General features: G+C 35.2%; 1 pseudogene; it reads right to left on the bottom strand.

Moving 5' to 3' along the window:
- Positions 1-12,916: 12,916 nt before the first annotated feature.
- On the bottom strand, positions 12,917-13,015 carry LOC132272010 (small nucleolar RNA R71; annotated as a pseudogene).
- Between the last annotated feature and the right edge of the window lie 2,660 nt (positions 13,016-15,675).

The following is a 15,675-nucleotide window of genomic DNA, read 5'->3' on the forward strand; positions in this document are numbered from 1 at the left end:
TTAAATAAGTTTTGCAATTCTTATTCAAATGCTCCAAATTTAATATATGTTACACAACTCACCAAGGCCTAATTTACTAGCATGCCACAATTTAATTCTAAACTATATACCATCATTAGAATTAAATCCTAAACAAAGAAAATAAATAAATTACATTCTAAAAACTTGAACAAGGCATGCTCAAAAGTTGTATATGCTTATAAAATAATCAATACAATAATAATATAAACCTAAGACATCCCCTACCTCAATTTGAGACGAAAATCTCAAAAGCCACCAAAATGAAACCGCTCCGAATTCGACGAAACTTCGGGGTTTTGTCGGGAACAACACGATCTACATGAACCCCCCAAAAGCCCCCATCAAAATCACAACTTGACTTCAAACCCGAACTCAAGAACTAGCCAAAATGAGATTCCAATCGGTGGAATCGAAGGCCTCGCCAAAGCGAACATAAAACACTAAGGCACGACAACATTTCACTCAAGGGAAGTGGCTGGAAAAAGAAGAAGAAGGGTGGCAGCCCCTTGGCAGCCATGGCTGCCGGCCAAGAGAGAGGAGAGAGAAAAGAAAATCTGATTTTTTTCTCTTTAAGTCCCCTATTTATAGAAAATCTCAAAAAGTACCCCGAAAGGTCCCGCCGGGTCCGAAAAAGTGAATTTTAAGCAAACGCGCTCAAATGACAAAAATTTGTGAACGAAAAAGATTTTAAATGATAAAATATGAATAACGGAAGAAACTGCGTCAAAAATTGAGTATCGAGCAGAGAGATATACCCCGAACAAGTTCGGCGGCAACCGGGGCCGGAAACCTTGAAACTGGATTAAAATGACCAAAAGGAAATCCTAAGGGTACACGACTCAACAAAATGTGAAAATGAATCCCGTACGAGAATCCAGGCTCAACACAAGGCATTTTGCAATAACTTTCGTTAATTGCACAATGCCCCCTACAAAAAGGGTTAACTGCAAAACTGCCCCTGAATGAAAATATCTTCCAAAAGATATTTCCTTAGATACCCCTAAAATAAAATATCTTCAAAAGATATTTACAAAAAATACCCCATGAAAGAAAAAGATTCTGAAAAATTGTGCATCCATGCCTCTATGGACACCGAGAACAACTAGAGTATTTCCTTACAAAAGTAAAGATACGTATTTCGTGGAAACCACTTAGAATGATGATACGTGAAGTCAAAAGCCAACTCCGAACACAAGGAGTGAGGTTATGCCAACAAAGTGACAAACTGAGAAAAGACAAAATAGGGAAAAGGACAAAACATGGAAAAGGACTAAAAGTGAATATTGTCGAAAAATAAAAAATGTGAAAATGACTCAGTCCTCAAAGGAAGTTGTCAATCCAAAAGGAAGAGTCTCAGAAACCATTTCCGAGCACTCGAGATGACACTAAGCGACGAGAAAAACTGAACTCAGAAAAAAAATTTCAACAAAAAAATTCATCCGTAAAATCCTAAGGAAAAAGGAAAGGAATGAAATGACCGGGTCATTACAGAAATGGTTTTCGAGACTCTTTCCTTTGAATTAACAACTTCCTTTAAGGACCGAGTCATTTTCACATTTTTATTTTTTGGACACTATTCACTTTTCGTCTTTTTCCCGTTTGTCACTTTGTTGGCACAATCTCACTTTTCATGTTTGGAGTTGAGTTTTGACTTCACAAGTTTTCATTTCAGTTGATTTCCTTGAAACGCGTAGCTTTACTTTTGGAAAAAAACTCACTGGTTGTTTCTTTCTCCCGTAGAGGCGTGGATGAAAGGATTCTTCAGAAACATTGATGTTTCTTGGTGTGTTTTTCATAAATATTTTTTGGAGATATTTTGATTAGGGGTTTTTAAGAAAATATCTTTAAGAAGATATTTTCATTTTGGGCAATTTTGCAGTTATCCCTTTTTGTAGGAGCCATTGTGCAATTAACAAAAGTTATTACAAAATGCCTCATTTTAAGCCTAGATCCTCGTACAGGATTCATTTTCACTTTCGTCGAGTCATGTACTCTTAGAATTTCCTCACGGTCGTTTTCCCCAGTTTTAAGGTTTTTGCCTCCAGTTGCCGCCGAACTTGTTTGGGGCATATTTTTCTACACGAGACTTGATTTTTGACGTTGTTTCTTCTATTATTCATTTTTTTTCATTTCGGTTCTTTTTTGTTCACGATGTTTTACCGTTTGAGCGCTTCTGCGTAAATTTCACTTTTTTGGACTCGGCGGGGCCCTTTCGAGGCACTTTTAGGGTTTTACTATAAATAAGGGGTTATAAAATTAAAAACATTCATCATTTTCTTCTCACACTACTGCAGATCAGCCATGGTAGCCTATGGGGGCTGCCACCATTCTTCTCTCAAATTAACCTTCTTCCCTTTTGTAAAATGCCGTGGTACCTTAGTGTTTATCGTAGGCCTTGGCGAGGCGCTCTTTTCCCCCGTATTAGAACCCGATTCTGACCATTTTTTAGTTCACATTTTGAGTTCGAGTTTGAATTTTCATGGTGCTTCGAGGGTTAAAGTTGCTTCCCTCGTAGTCCCCGACATAACCTAGAAGTATCGTCGGATTCAGAGCGATTTCCTTCGGTGGGGATTTGAGATTTCATCTCAAAGTGAGGTAGGGGATGTCTTAGGTTTACATAGTTGTTGTATTGATTGTTTTATAAGCTTATACAACTTGTATGCATACCTAGGTATTTTATCTAGAGTTTAATTTAATTATTTTCTTTGTATAAGATTTAATTCTCATGGTTGTATATAGTTTGGAATTAAATTGTGGCATGTTATTAAATTATGCCTTGATATGTTCATTAAGATATATTAAATTGAGAGGGTTTGAATGAGTATTGCAACTTTTATTTAATCTTTCACTTATAAGAAAATTTAATTCACATGGTTGTAGCTAGCATGGAATTAACTTGTAATGTGATATTAAATTAGGCCTTGGTATGTTCTTTAACATATGTGAACTTGAGAGTATTTGGAGTTGTTTTAAAATTTAGAAAAAATTAATTAATTAGGTTAATTAATTTTATTTTAAGTGTTTTATTCACTTAATTGGATTTTCAACTTGATATTATTGATGAGTTTGGCATGTACTATTGGTGTTGTCGCGGCACCAACATCTAAAAATGCACTAAGAATGTGAGTGTGAAATGTGGCCAAGTTTTAAATTTATAAAAGCCACTACTACCTCTAACTAAAAATATAGCTAGGGTGAGTAGAGATCGTCCCAATGGATTATAGGCGTGTTTGTAATGGAAACAATATATAGGGTTAGTAGGTCGAGTGATCAAAAGATGGTTTGTTTGGTTAATTAAATTACAATGCAATTGAAATTAAAGCAAGTAAAAGGTAACAATTTAGAAAGTAGGGAAAAAAAATAAAGGAGAGGACTTGGGGTACTAGAACTCACCACTAAGTTAGACTTCATTAGACACTAGCAATTGTATATCAATGAGGAAATTGAATTGTAACTTGTGTGTGTGTGTGTGACATTAATCAAAACTAGGCATGGATGACAAATAAGTATAAATTGTCTAACCAATCAAATGGAAAGCACAACCTATCAAATGAGACCAAAATCGATTCAATGAAATCACAATTTATGCACACACAACTATCTAGAAACATACACTATTTGCATTCATAAGTATGGAACACCAAGGAACAAGAATAGATTGTCCACCTATCTATGAATCTAAAGCAACTACACTACATTTACATTAAAGACATGGAAATTAAACTAAGCAAGCTAAAGGTGCGGCACAATCCATCAAGAAACAAGTGTAAACCATCAAATAAATTACAAGAGTGTTCAATTAAGTATTATGTTTTGACCATCTCTAGATTAACTTCATCCATACACATAGACATGCATAAACTCCACTAAATCTAAGAAAAACACATGAATCATCTATTCTAGCATACCTAGACATATGGTTAGAAATAGATAATCAATTAAAAGCATTAATCCATACACATCAAGTGGATCCATACACATCAAGTAGAAACCACAAGATATATATATATATATAAATCCAATATCAAAACATTTATTACAAGCAAATCCCCAAAAATATACAAAACACTAGGTATAGGAAGCAAACTTAGGGGCTACTCTAGCCCCAAATAGATGTCTAGCCACTCATTGAAGTAGTCATCTAACCCTCAAAGGCTATCTCCATGGTAGGAATGACCTCCTTCTTGACCCTACAAGAATGGAAGAACTCCCAAAGATGTGTAAAAGCTCTCTAGTCTCTAGCCTCCTCTCCAAGATATGAGATGTGTAAGTTTGATGAATGTTCAATCTTGCTCTTAAAATGGCTCCAAATCCTTATATAGGAGGCTCAAGTGTCATACCAAATGGTCTGGATTTGTGCACTAGGGCCCTTGCAATGATTGCACCACGAGCCAACTTTTAATGAGCTGGAATTTGTTTTATTCCGGACTTGAGGAGGTTCGATCGATCGAACTGTGTTGAGATCCATCGAACATTGGTGAGATCCATCGAATGCTGCAGAGATCTATCATCCTTGGCGGCGCCTTTTTGAATAAAGACAAATCTCTGAGATATTTTGGGAAAGAGACAAAAGTGGTAGGTGGGGTGATAGGTGTGGATAAGATCGAATAATTTCGATCGATCTGAGAAAGGTTGGATCGATCAAAGATGGTGAGGTCTTTTGGATAAGGACAATTGCTTGGATCCATCTTGATGAGGCCAGATCGATCTTGCTCTGATCGATCGAAGGAATGTTGAGATTGATTGAACTTGTTCTTTTTCCACACTTTGCTTCCACTTTGCTCCTTTTTTCCATTCAGCTTGAGATTGTTTCTTTTAAGCTCTTATTTAACTGAATTAACTTATTTTTGGGATAAGTGCCTGAAAAGGGCAATAACATAAAATTAATCTAAGATGGAAAAATAAGATAGATAAAGGTCCTAGAATACCTAAGCTTAAGAGGTTTAAATGCGTACTTTTCAGCGTTCATCAACTATCATATACATTAAATTGAGAATATTTGAATAGGTTTTGAGACTTTTATTTAATTATTTTCTTTGTAAGAAATTTAATTCACATGGTGGTACCTAGTATGTAATGAACTTACAATGTGATATTAAATTAGGCCTTAATATGTTCTTTAACATATATGAAAATGAGAATATTTGAATTAGTGTGGAGAACTTTATTTAATTATTTTCTTCTATGAAGTTTAATTTACCTAGTTGTAATTTAGGTAGAAATAACTTGTAATGTGATATTAAACTAGGTCTTGCCATGACCATTGACTTATATTAATTTTAGAATATTTGAGTTACTTTGTAATCTTGAGAATTTAGTTATTTAATTTAATTAAATTCCATTATATACTTCCATTGAAGTAGGTAGGTATTGAAGTTGTTTTCATACTTAACTTATAAAATTGGAACTTGTTATATGATTACATTATAGTATTCCATGAGTAAAAGTTATAGTTTAACTTGCTTATATACACGTTATATATTTGACATGTCGTATGTCATTGTAGCTTGAAGACATATGACGAATATTGTGTATTTTACTTAACTTATTTGTGCATGGTAGTTAACCAATATATTGTATATATGTATTATACCTTGATGCACAACTTGTTGATTTTAGGAAAGCTTACATGGACATTGAATATGTTATGGCTAGGGCATGGCTCTAGTACGAGGGATGAGAGCTCCCCCTACAACATATAGTACGCACTGGGTGGTTCCCAGTGGGCTAGTAACCCAAAAACACCAATATACAATTTTATTCCGGGTTTAGTGCCCACTAGGTAGCACCTTGAGGGCTAGTAACCTGAGATCACTTGCTTAGTCATTGAGACCGTATGTCCTTGTCATTCCGCAACTACTTGATTTCACATTCAATTTCAAATTATTTAATATGGATTATTTATAACTTGTGATGTGGTGTTTGACATTTCAATTAGGTGTAGTATACATGTGCTTAGCATACTTTCATACCTTATTTTTCAATAAAAGTTAATAGCACTAAATTTTCATAACTTGTTGTTTCCGTAGTTTAGATTTCAAGTTGTTAACTTTGATAATCTATGCATTGATGCGTTGTATTAGAAGTTCTAATGTTAGTTAAAATTGCATTAATATTGTAATTTGGGTATTAATTGTTTAATGTAGCCTAGGATGATTCCTTAGACTCATTTGGAATATAGACGTTAGGTGGCATGAACCGTTTCAATTGTTTTCACATTTTAGGTTACAAGTTGATAACTTTGAATACATATGTCTTGTTGCGTTATACTCTATGCTCCAAAGTTGTTAAATTGGATGAATGATTTAGTTTATACTAGAAATGCTCTGAGGTAGCTCAGGATGCTCCCTGAGTCTCACCTTTGACATAAACGCTAGGTGGCATGACCGTACGAATTGATTCATAGCAACTTAATAAGTTTGTAAAATGCTAAGTCTATGCATGCTCATCTCCTACGAGTAGTTTTATGTTACTTACCCACATAGTGTGGACATTTTTCAGGTACATGATTCAAGATTTGGGGCTTTGCATTTGCTTTGGGATGTCTTGTAGACTTGAAGTATCTATTTCATGAAAATGTTAGCATGAAATGCTATTTTTGATTCAAAATGTCATAACTTGTATATTTGGTTCTAAATATGTAATGAGCACCTAAGTACGCCATTTAGCATGTATGTAATGAGGTCATGGGCCAAGGACATGTATGTAATGAGGCCATAGGCCAAGGACATTTTATTTGTATTCTAAGTACTTTTATTTCTAAGATATTTTGTTGAAAAATAGAAAAATGCAATGCTTTACCTTCATTACATTTGCATGGGTGGTGGGAAATATGTTTTAACACTCCCATAGGTTCTCTTTAATCATGCATGAAGTGTGGCCAAGGGTCAAACGGTCTTTTGAACCCATTTTATAATTTTAAGTTTCAAATTTCCTTATAAAAGTCAATTTTAGGCATTTTTGATATTTAGATAGGTCATATTTTGCATTGGGCATTTATGGGGCCCACAGACCATTCCCGCTCACTTAAAATCACTAAATACGTTTGTATGCATAATCGTTTCAGCCTAGAAATGCATTTAGGGTCAAATGAACACTTGGTGTAAAGTTATTTTTTTGGTCGTTTTTGACCTAGACTGTTCCAGGGGTATTATGGGCATTTCACAGTGCGCTTCATTTTTTCTTTCGACATGGTCAGGTAGAAAACATTATTTTAGGGGGGAATTCTTCACAGCAATTTTCCAGAAAATGCCGTCTCGGTCTCAAAAACACCTGTCAAATCTGATTTTCTGTGCGCATATGCATTTTTTTAAAAAATCCGTTATAAAGACATTTTGGGGATTTACGTCAAAAATAAAATTTTCTTTTAATATGGTCAGCTGGGAAAAATTATTTTGAGGAGGGTTTCTTCTTCGTGTTTTTCCAAAAAAACGTCGTTTAATGCCTTAAAACGACACACGAATTTCAACATTTTGCCCAAGTCATTATTCACTGCTGTCAAAATACTGTTCATTGCTGTCAAAACAATATTCACGGCCTCGGCGACATCAAAACTTTGTTTTGACTTTTCTCTTCCATCTGAAGGTAGTACCCAAATCTTGCTAAAAATTACTATTTTGCCCTTGGGGCTAAACTTGTCCAGTATTTTATTTTTTTTTTTAATTGCTTCCGCTATACTTTCTTATGAGTTCCGTGACTTCATGGGAAATCACAGATGTGTCTTGGGAATGATGTACATTTCCAGAGATGTTACTTCCATGTAAAAAGACTATTTTGCCTTTAGGGGCTTCTTTTGGTGTTTTTCTGATCTTTTATTTCGCGTCGATTCCGTAAAGTTCCGTGGCCTTATGGAAGGTCACTTTGGCGTCTTATGGATGTTGTATGTCCCTATAGACCTTGTTTCTGTTTTTGCTTCCGCATTTCAGATTCGTTATCAGGTCAAATTTCGGTTCATCACAGGACGCACTGGCTCGAAAAACCAGGGCCGTCATATCAGTATTCATTAATATCTCCTTACTAAATATTGCAATCACACCTACATATAGAAATTTATAAATATTATTAAATTGCATAGTTTTGACGTTGAAATTTTGAAATACAAGATTGGCAAAGGTTACCGTTAGCTTGGGGCTGTCAGTGACTATTTTGGTACTGTACTAACGTTAGGAATACAACCCCTATAAATTCGGATTTTCTTACATTGCAATTCCTAATATCCCTAGACATCTATCTTTATCATCCAACCTTTTTATTCAAATACACCTCTCGGGTCTTAGAAGCTGTAATCATTAAAGCACAATGACTTCCTCAAACAACAGTCGTGCAAGTCAAAAAAAATTCAGGCCAACGAATGTGTTCACCACGATTCGAGAATTAAGACTTTTGTTTGCATGCGTTTCTTTGAATTTTTTTCCACTTTATTTACGGTACTCTTGTTGACCTCATTTTGCAGCCCATTAGATTCGAATTAATTTGTTGTTTTGTTTATTTTTTTATTTTTTTGCGTAACTCTTTTAATATATTATGTTAGACTTCTAGGTGCCATCTTCCACCGAACCAACAAACCCCTTACAAAACTTAAGGTATATGAATAAAACTTGTTGGTATCGAGATGTACATAACAAAACAGACGTTAAAATCACAGAGAAAGAAGGCAGAATCAAAGGAAAGCTGTATTATGTATTTCCAAAGGAAGGACAACAACGTTGCGGCTTCTGGAAATGGTATTACCCTATTTCAACTAACATTGTTCAAACTGCAGCTTCAGGCGCAAGTAATCCATATGAATCACTATTCAATCAGTCCATTGGAGAAGACATAAATTGGGTGGATAATGTGGAGGATCTAAATTCTAAAAGTACAGTGTTTGCTTCAACTATGAGATTTTTCGAAGCCAGCAATGCAAATGTGAAGCTACTAGCAAAGTTTGGGTTTTTTATGACAGCCTTATGCTTTCTGTTAATTGTAATTATTTTTCTTAAACTGTGTTGTGATTACGAATTTCAGGCTTTTACACGAATTTATTGGGATGTTCTCCATAACTTTCGAACAAAATTTTGTATAAATATATTGGGAAGATTCGTACTTATGTATTTGGAAAAGGAAAAAAATTCAACTTCTAAATGGATTCTATTAAGGCTTGAAGTTGGTGAATATAAGTCACCCATTTTAACCCATATCTCACCTATTATATAGGTTAACCCAAGGATTTACATCATCTATTTTTACAAACATATTGGGATGAATTATATATATATATTTAGGGAAAAAAATAACTTAAAGTTATATTTCATTCTATTACTTTGCCTAGGGGTGGCAAATTTGGGTTTAGGGGTTCAAATATTTTGGAACCCATTCAAAACCCATTTAAGTCAACATGTTATAATATTTTATTTTGATAAATATGTCATTAAACGGATTAACACATTTACTGGTTTAATAAACAGGTTGAGTCAGTGTTGAGGGATGACACTACTATGAAATGGGTTAGGTTTGGGTTTACCAGTTTAGTACAATACCCTTACATTGACACGAGACGATTATAACCCCTCAACATCGATTGACACCCCTAACTTTGGCCCTGAAAAAATTGGAAAACTAAAGAAATAATCTTGAAGTAGTATAAAAATAAATACCCAGGTTCCTACGAATTTATTGGGATATTCTTTAAAAACTTGGAACGAAGATTTGTTCAAATATATTGGGATGATTGGTACATATGTATTTGCAAAAATAGTTTCTCTTAAACTTATATTTCATTCTATTGCTTTGCCCTACAAAAATTGGAAAAACTAAACAAATAATCTTGAATTAAGTGTGAAGTAGTGTGAAAATGAATACTTTGGTTCCTACGAATTTATTGGGATGTTATCTAAAAACTTGGTGACAAGCGCTGAAAAGTGCGTATTTAAATCCCTTAATCTTGAATGTTCTAGAACCTTATTCTATCTTATTCCCCCGTTTTAGTCTAATTTTATGTTATTCTCCTTTTCAGGCACTTATCCCCAAAATAAGTCAATTCAGTTGAATTGGAGCATTTAAATAATCAATCTTGAGTCTAGTGGAAGAAAAGAGCAAAGTGGTGGAAAATTCTTCTACGATCGATCGAACAAAGCTATAATCGATCACACTATGATCGTTCTAACCCTGCCATGATGGATCGAGCCCTTTGTCCTTATATTCAGGAAAATTTCCTATTCGATCGATCCAATCTTCTATTCGATCAGTTGAACCTTTTGATCTTATCCTCACCAACCACTTTTGTCCTTTTTCCAAAAATATCTCAGCCTTGTCCTTATCCAAAAAGTGCGCCGCCATACTTCGATCGATCAGAGCAACCATATGATCGATCAAATTGCCTCAAATTGCGTGAAAAACAAATTTCAAGCCGAATTGAAGGTGTGCTCATGGTGCAATCATTTGGAGGTCCTAGTGCACGAGGTCTGACCATTGGGGGTGATATTTGAGCTACCTATATAAAGAATTTGGCCATTTTTAGTAAGAGGTTGGTTAGTTAGAGAGAGAATTGGCTAGAGATTAGAGAGAGAAACATATATTTTGGGAAAGTTCTTCCACTCATCTAGGGTTCTACCAAGAACACCAAGGGAGGATGATGAATGTAACCATGAAAATAGCCTTTAAGGGTTGAATGACAACATCAATGAGTGGCTAAACCATTCTCTTGGGGCTAGAGATAGCCCTAAGCATGCCTCCTAGACTTTGATGTTTTGTAATTAATGGGGATTTGTATTGTAATTCTTGTTTTGACCTCTTATTTATATAAATCTTGTTTCTACATGATTTGTGTAGTTTAATGATTTCAATTGATCATTTAATTCTATCAATATGTCTATGTATGCTAAAATAAATGTTCGTGTGTTTTTCTCTATATTTTGTAATATTGATGCATGTCTATATGTTGATATTATGAATCTAGTGATAGTCAAGGCATGGTGCTTAAATTTGTTACTCTTGTGGTCTATTTGATGGTTCATACTTATTTCTTGATGTATTGTGAGCTTAATTAGTTTAATTTTCACGTCATTAGCATAGTTGTAATATAATTGCTTTAATTTCCTAGATCGGTGGACAATCAATTCTTATTGTTTGATGTTCCATACTTATGAATGCAAGTAGTATATTCCTCTAAGTTTCTTGAGTGTGCATTAATTATGGGCTTATGGAAGGATTAATGACTTAATTTGATATGTTGTGCTATTCATTAAATTGATTAGACAATATATGCTTACTTGACCATCCATGTTTAATATTTCAATTAATGGCACACACTAACTTTTACAACACACAATCCCCCTAATCTATCAAATATTGAATGTCTAGGAAGGTAATGCTTAGTGGTAAACTCTATGTCCTAAGAATTCTTTCGCATTCTCTACACCTCATTTGTTAGTTGTTTTACATTGCATTATTTTAGCTTAAATTGTAGGATAATTCAACCAACAAACCCCTCTTTTGATCATTCGACCTACGAGTCCAACATTGATTCCGAAATACCGTTTCTTTCCCTTGGGACGATCCCTACTCACTCTTGCTACGTTAGTAGTAGTTAGTAATGGTAGTGGCATTCTACAAATTCAAGCTTGGTCACATTTCATCACACACCTTGCAATTTGGTGCGCCCCACGACAAACACACCAAGTTTTGGCGCTGTTGCCGAGGATTGGCAACAACATATTTTGGGATTAATTAGGAATTAGTACTTTTTTGATCTTGTTTTATTTTATTTTACTTTATTTACTTATTGTGTTTGTTCTTGATTGGCTAGGTACTTGGAGCCAAGGAAAGTAAAGCAAAGGAATTCTAAAGCAAAGAAACAAGCTAAGCAAAGCATAAAAATTTATAAAAAAAATATAAAAAAAAAAAAATTGCAAAGCAAGGCAAAAGTTAAAAATATTTTGAAGTTGCTTAAGGACCCTTTGTGAGTTATTCTAACTCTCTTTGCTTAGTTAAATTGTCGGCCCGCGTGGTGGAAATTCCTATTTTCATTGTTTATCGTTAGCCCGCGATGAAGCAATTTATTTTTTGCATTTGTTGAAAGCATGGGAGTATGGGATCAATGTATGTGGAGACTTGTTGTTAATTGACTTGTTGCGGAGGAGAAGTGTTTGCTACTTGCTATTTGTTGAGTTGTTGCTTGTTTTGATTGTGCATGCATGGTCGTAGGTCTTTGAATCCTATTCTTATCCCATTGAATTTTAATCTTGAATCAATCGTTCATAATCCAAAGGGAAGGAGTAATTCGAGTGACTCCATTTCGTCAATGGATGAACATAACGAGGACCATGTTGAAGACCTCGGTCACATCGACCAATAAGGCATTCTTCACCCTAATGTGCATCAACAATATGATAATATGCAAGTACCATTAGGCATGCCTAAACCTTTAATTCCACAACAACAAGACCAAGTTCCAATGGGAATACCACGACCATTTTTTGTACCACCTCCACCTTCCGTTGTTCAAGCAAATCATGGGGCTCATGTATAGCCACCAATTGTGAATCCTTCCCTTGCTTTAAGAGACCATTATGTGCCTAATGAGTATAATGCACCAACATGCATTCAACTCCCTCCATTTAGAGCACACCATTGTGAGATTAAACCACAAACAATCCAAATGCTTCCCAATTACCATGGGCTACCAAATAAAGAACCTTATAAGCATTTGGATGAATTTCTTGAAGTGTGTTCCACCATGAAATACACGGACATGCCAGAAGAAGTTTTTAAGGTTAAAACTCTTCCCTTTTACCCTAAAAGATAAAGCAAAATATTGGTTTAACAATTTGAAGTCTTTTTCTATAACTACTTGGGCAGAGATGCAACAAAAGTTCTTGAAGTAGTACTATCCGGTGTCTAAGACCAATGTAATGAGAACTTCAATTCGTGAATTCTCACAAGGGAATGGGGAAATGTTTCATGAGGCATGGGAGCGATTAAATGATTTGCTTCAAACATGTCCTCACCATGACATCCCTAAATGGCAATTAGTTTAATACTTCTTTGAAAGTTTGTCGAATAACCATAAGGGTATGGTTGATGCTTCTATGGGTGGTTCTTATCTTGATAAGGATGAAGATGATGTGTGGCGCATATACGAGAGTATGAGTGAAAACTCCATGCACCGATCTTTATCATCTAAAACTGGTAGAAATATAGGTGGAAAAAAGAATGTAGGCTTATATCAAGCTGATAATTCTAATGATATAGTCGCCGAAGTGAAGTCTTTATCCCAAAGATTTGATCGATTTTTTATCAACCAAAATTCAGCCCATCAAGTGTCTTCCTCCCCTAATCATGCTCATCATCCTTCCAATGAATCATGTATAACTTATTCTGGTGTTTTGCATTCTACTTCCAATTATCCTCATGGACATGCGCAAAGTGAACACCATGAGCAAGTAAATGTCATTTTTTGTTAACTGAGGGAATAATCCCTATGGCACTCATTATAATGCCGACTGGAGGAACCATCCAAACTTTTCTTGAAAAAGCCAAAGGGAAGGCTCAAACCCTCCCCAAAGTGGTTTCCAAAGCAAGTATGTTCCGCCCCCTTTGCAAAGCCAAGGTTCCCAAGGTTATCGTTCATCTTACCAAGCACAAAATGGAGACCAATTTTAAACTCTCATTTTCTAAACCAATCATCATTTTCTTAAGGTAATTCAAGAAGTCTTGCATTTGAAGAGAAAGTTTTATCCGCTTTGGGTACTTTGGAGGCAAATACTCAATTGCTTCACTCTCACTCCCAATTAATTGCAAAGCTAGAAACCTAAGTCGGGCAAATAGCTAGCACGTTGAATGCAAGGGAGAAAGGGAAAATGCCTTTAAATCCTCCACCAAAGCAACAATTCGTTGTGGAGACCAAATCCTCTTCGGAAGGTCATACACTTGAATATGTAAATGCGGTGACCACTTTGAGAAGTGGAAGAGTTATTGACAACCAAGTTGGTGTTTCCAATGAAGAGAGTGAACCGGTGCAAACCAAAGTTGACACTCGTCCCGTCTCACATCCTATTCCTCTTTCATTGAATGTGAAAGATCCTATTGTTGAAAATACTTCAAATTATGTTCTTGAAAAAACTTTTGAGCCTAAGGCTCCATTTCTGGATGCTTTAAAAGCATCCACCTCTCTGAAAAGCAACAAAGCAAGGCAAATGAAATCATTGATGTGTTAGGCAAGTAAAAATCAATCTTCCTCTCTTGGATGCAATTCGACAAATTCTGGCTTATGCCAAATTTTTGAAAGATCTTTGCACCCTTAAGAGGAAAAAGAAAAGCCAAGCACCAAGAAAAGTTGTTCTAACCGAACAAGTGAGCTCTATCTTGCAACACAACACCCTCCCAAAATTCAAAGACCCCGGTTCACCAACCACTTCATGCACTATTGGTGATCATGTTATCAATCGGGCTCTTTTAGATTTAGAAGCGAGTGTGAATCTTCTCCCTTATTTGGTTTATGTTCAATTGGGCTTAGGTGATTTGAAACCGACGTCGGTAGTTTTATAACTAGCCGATAGATCAATTAAGAAGCCCCAGGGTATCATTGAAGATGTTTTGATTAAAATTGATAAGTTCTTCTTCCTGGTTGATTTTGTTGTCATTGACACAAAACCGATCCCAAAACTAAGAGCTAAATTCCCGTTATCCTTAGTCGTGCCTTCTAGACTATCGCTAATGCCAACATCAATTATAGGACGAGGATAATGAAGATTTCATTTGGTCACATGAAAGTGAAGTTAAACATTTTTAATCCAACCCCCAACTCTATGGACAAACATGAAGATATATGTGTTGTTAAAAAATGTTTTGCAAATGAATTTGAAAAGAATGAGTCCTTGTTTGGTGTTGAAACATTAAATGGTTTGCCTTCCAAAAAGATATCAAAAGAAATTGTTTTCAAATCTAGTGTTGAATGGGTATGGAAGCCCAAAAGTTTTGTTAACCAAAGCCCTTCAATTTTACTTGAACCAAATCCAACAAGTTCCTTAGGGAATAGTTTGTTGGGTGGGGTTCAAAGTTCCATTCACCCCATCAAAAAGGGGATGCCTACCAAGATCTTTAATCCGAGCTAAAGGAGTCTAACGTCATGTTAGAGACGTTAAAAACTAGTGCTTCATAGGGTTTTCCAACCCTATTCCTCCCTCATTTATTTATTTTTTTCTTTTATTGCGTCAGCTAGATACAATCTATGATCATCCATTTCTATTTTAAGGTTTTAATAGGGAATATGTGCACTTTCATCTCCAAATTAGGCATTTAGTGCCTGTTTGATTGATCACAAGAGCACCCTCGATTGATCGAACATCTCTACAGCTAATTCTCTGCATATTTTCATGTCTTTGTCCCATCGTTCGAGATTTTCTGCAGAATTTTAGGTCTTTGTCTATCGTTCAAACTTTCTGTTCGATCGTTCCAAATGCACCTCGATCGATCTGGTTATCCCTGTGATTGATCTGCATATTTTCATGTTTTTGTCCCATCGTTCAAAATTCTCTTCGATCGTTCAAAGTTTTCCTTGTTGACATTTCGTTGACTTTCACTTTTCAAATAAATAAAATTCAAAAAGATTTTTAAATTTTCAAAATTCAAAAATTTTCAAAAAAATATTTTATCGTTTTACATGTTCAATCGATC

Source organism: Cornus florida, unplaced genomic scaffold (assembly GCF_030987335.1).
Source record: "Cornus florida cultivar Cherokee Brave unplaced genomic scaffold, ASM3098733v1 CherokeeBrave_3.0.0_Hap2_Chr08, whole genome shotgun sequence".
NCBI classification, from domain to species: Eukaryota; Viridiplantae; Streptophyta; class Magnoliopsida; order Cornales; family Cornaceae; genus Cornus; species Cornus florida.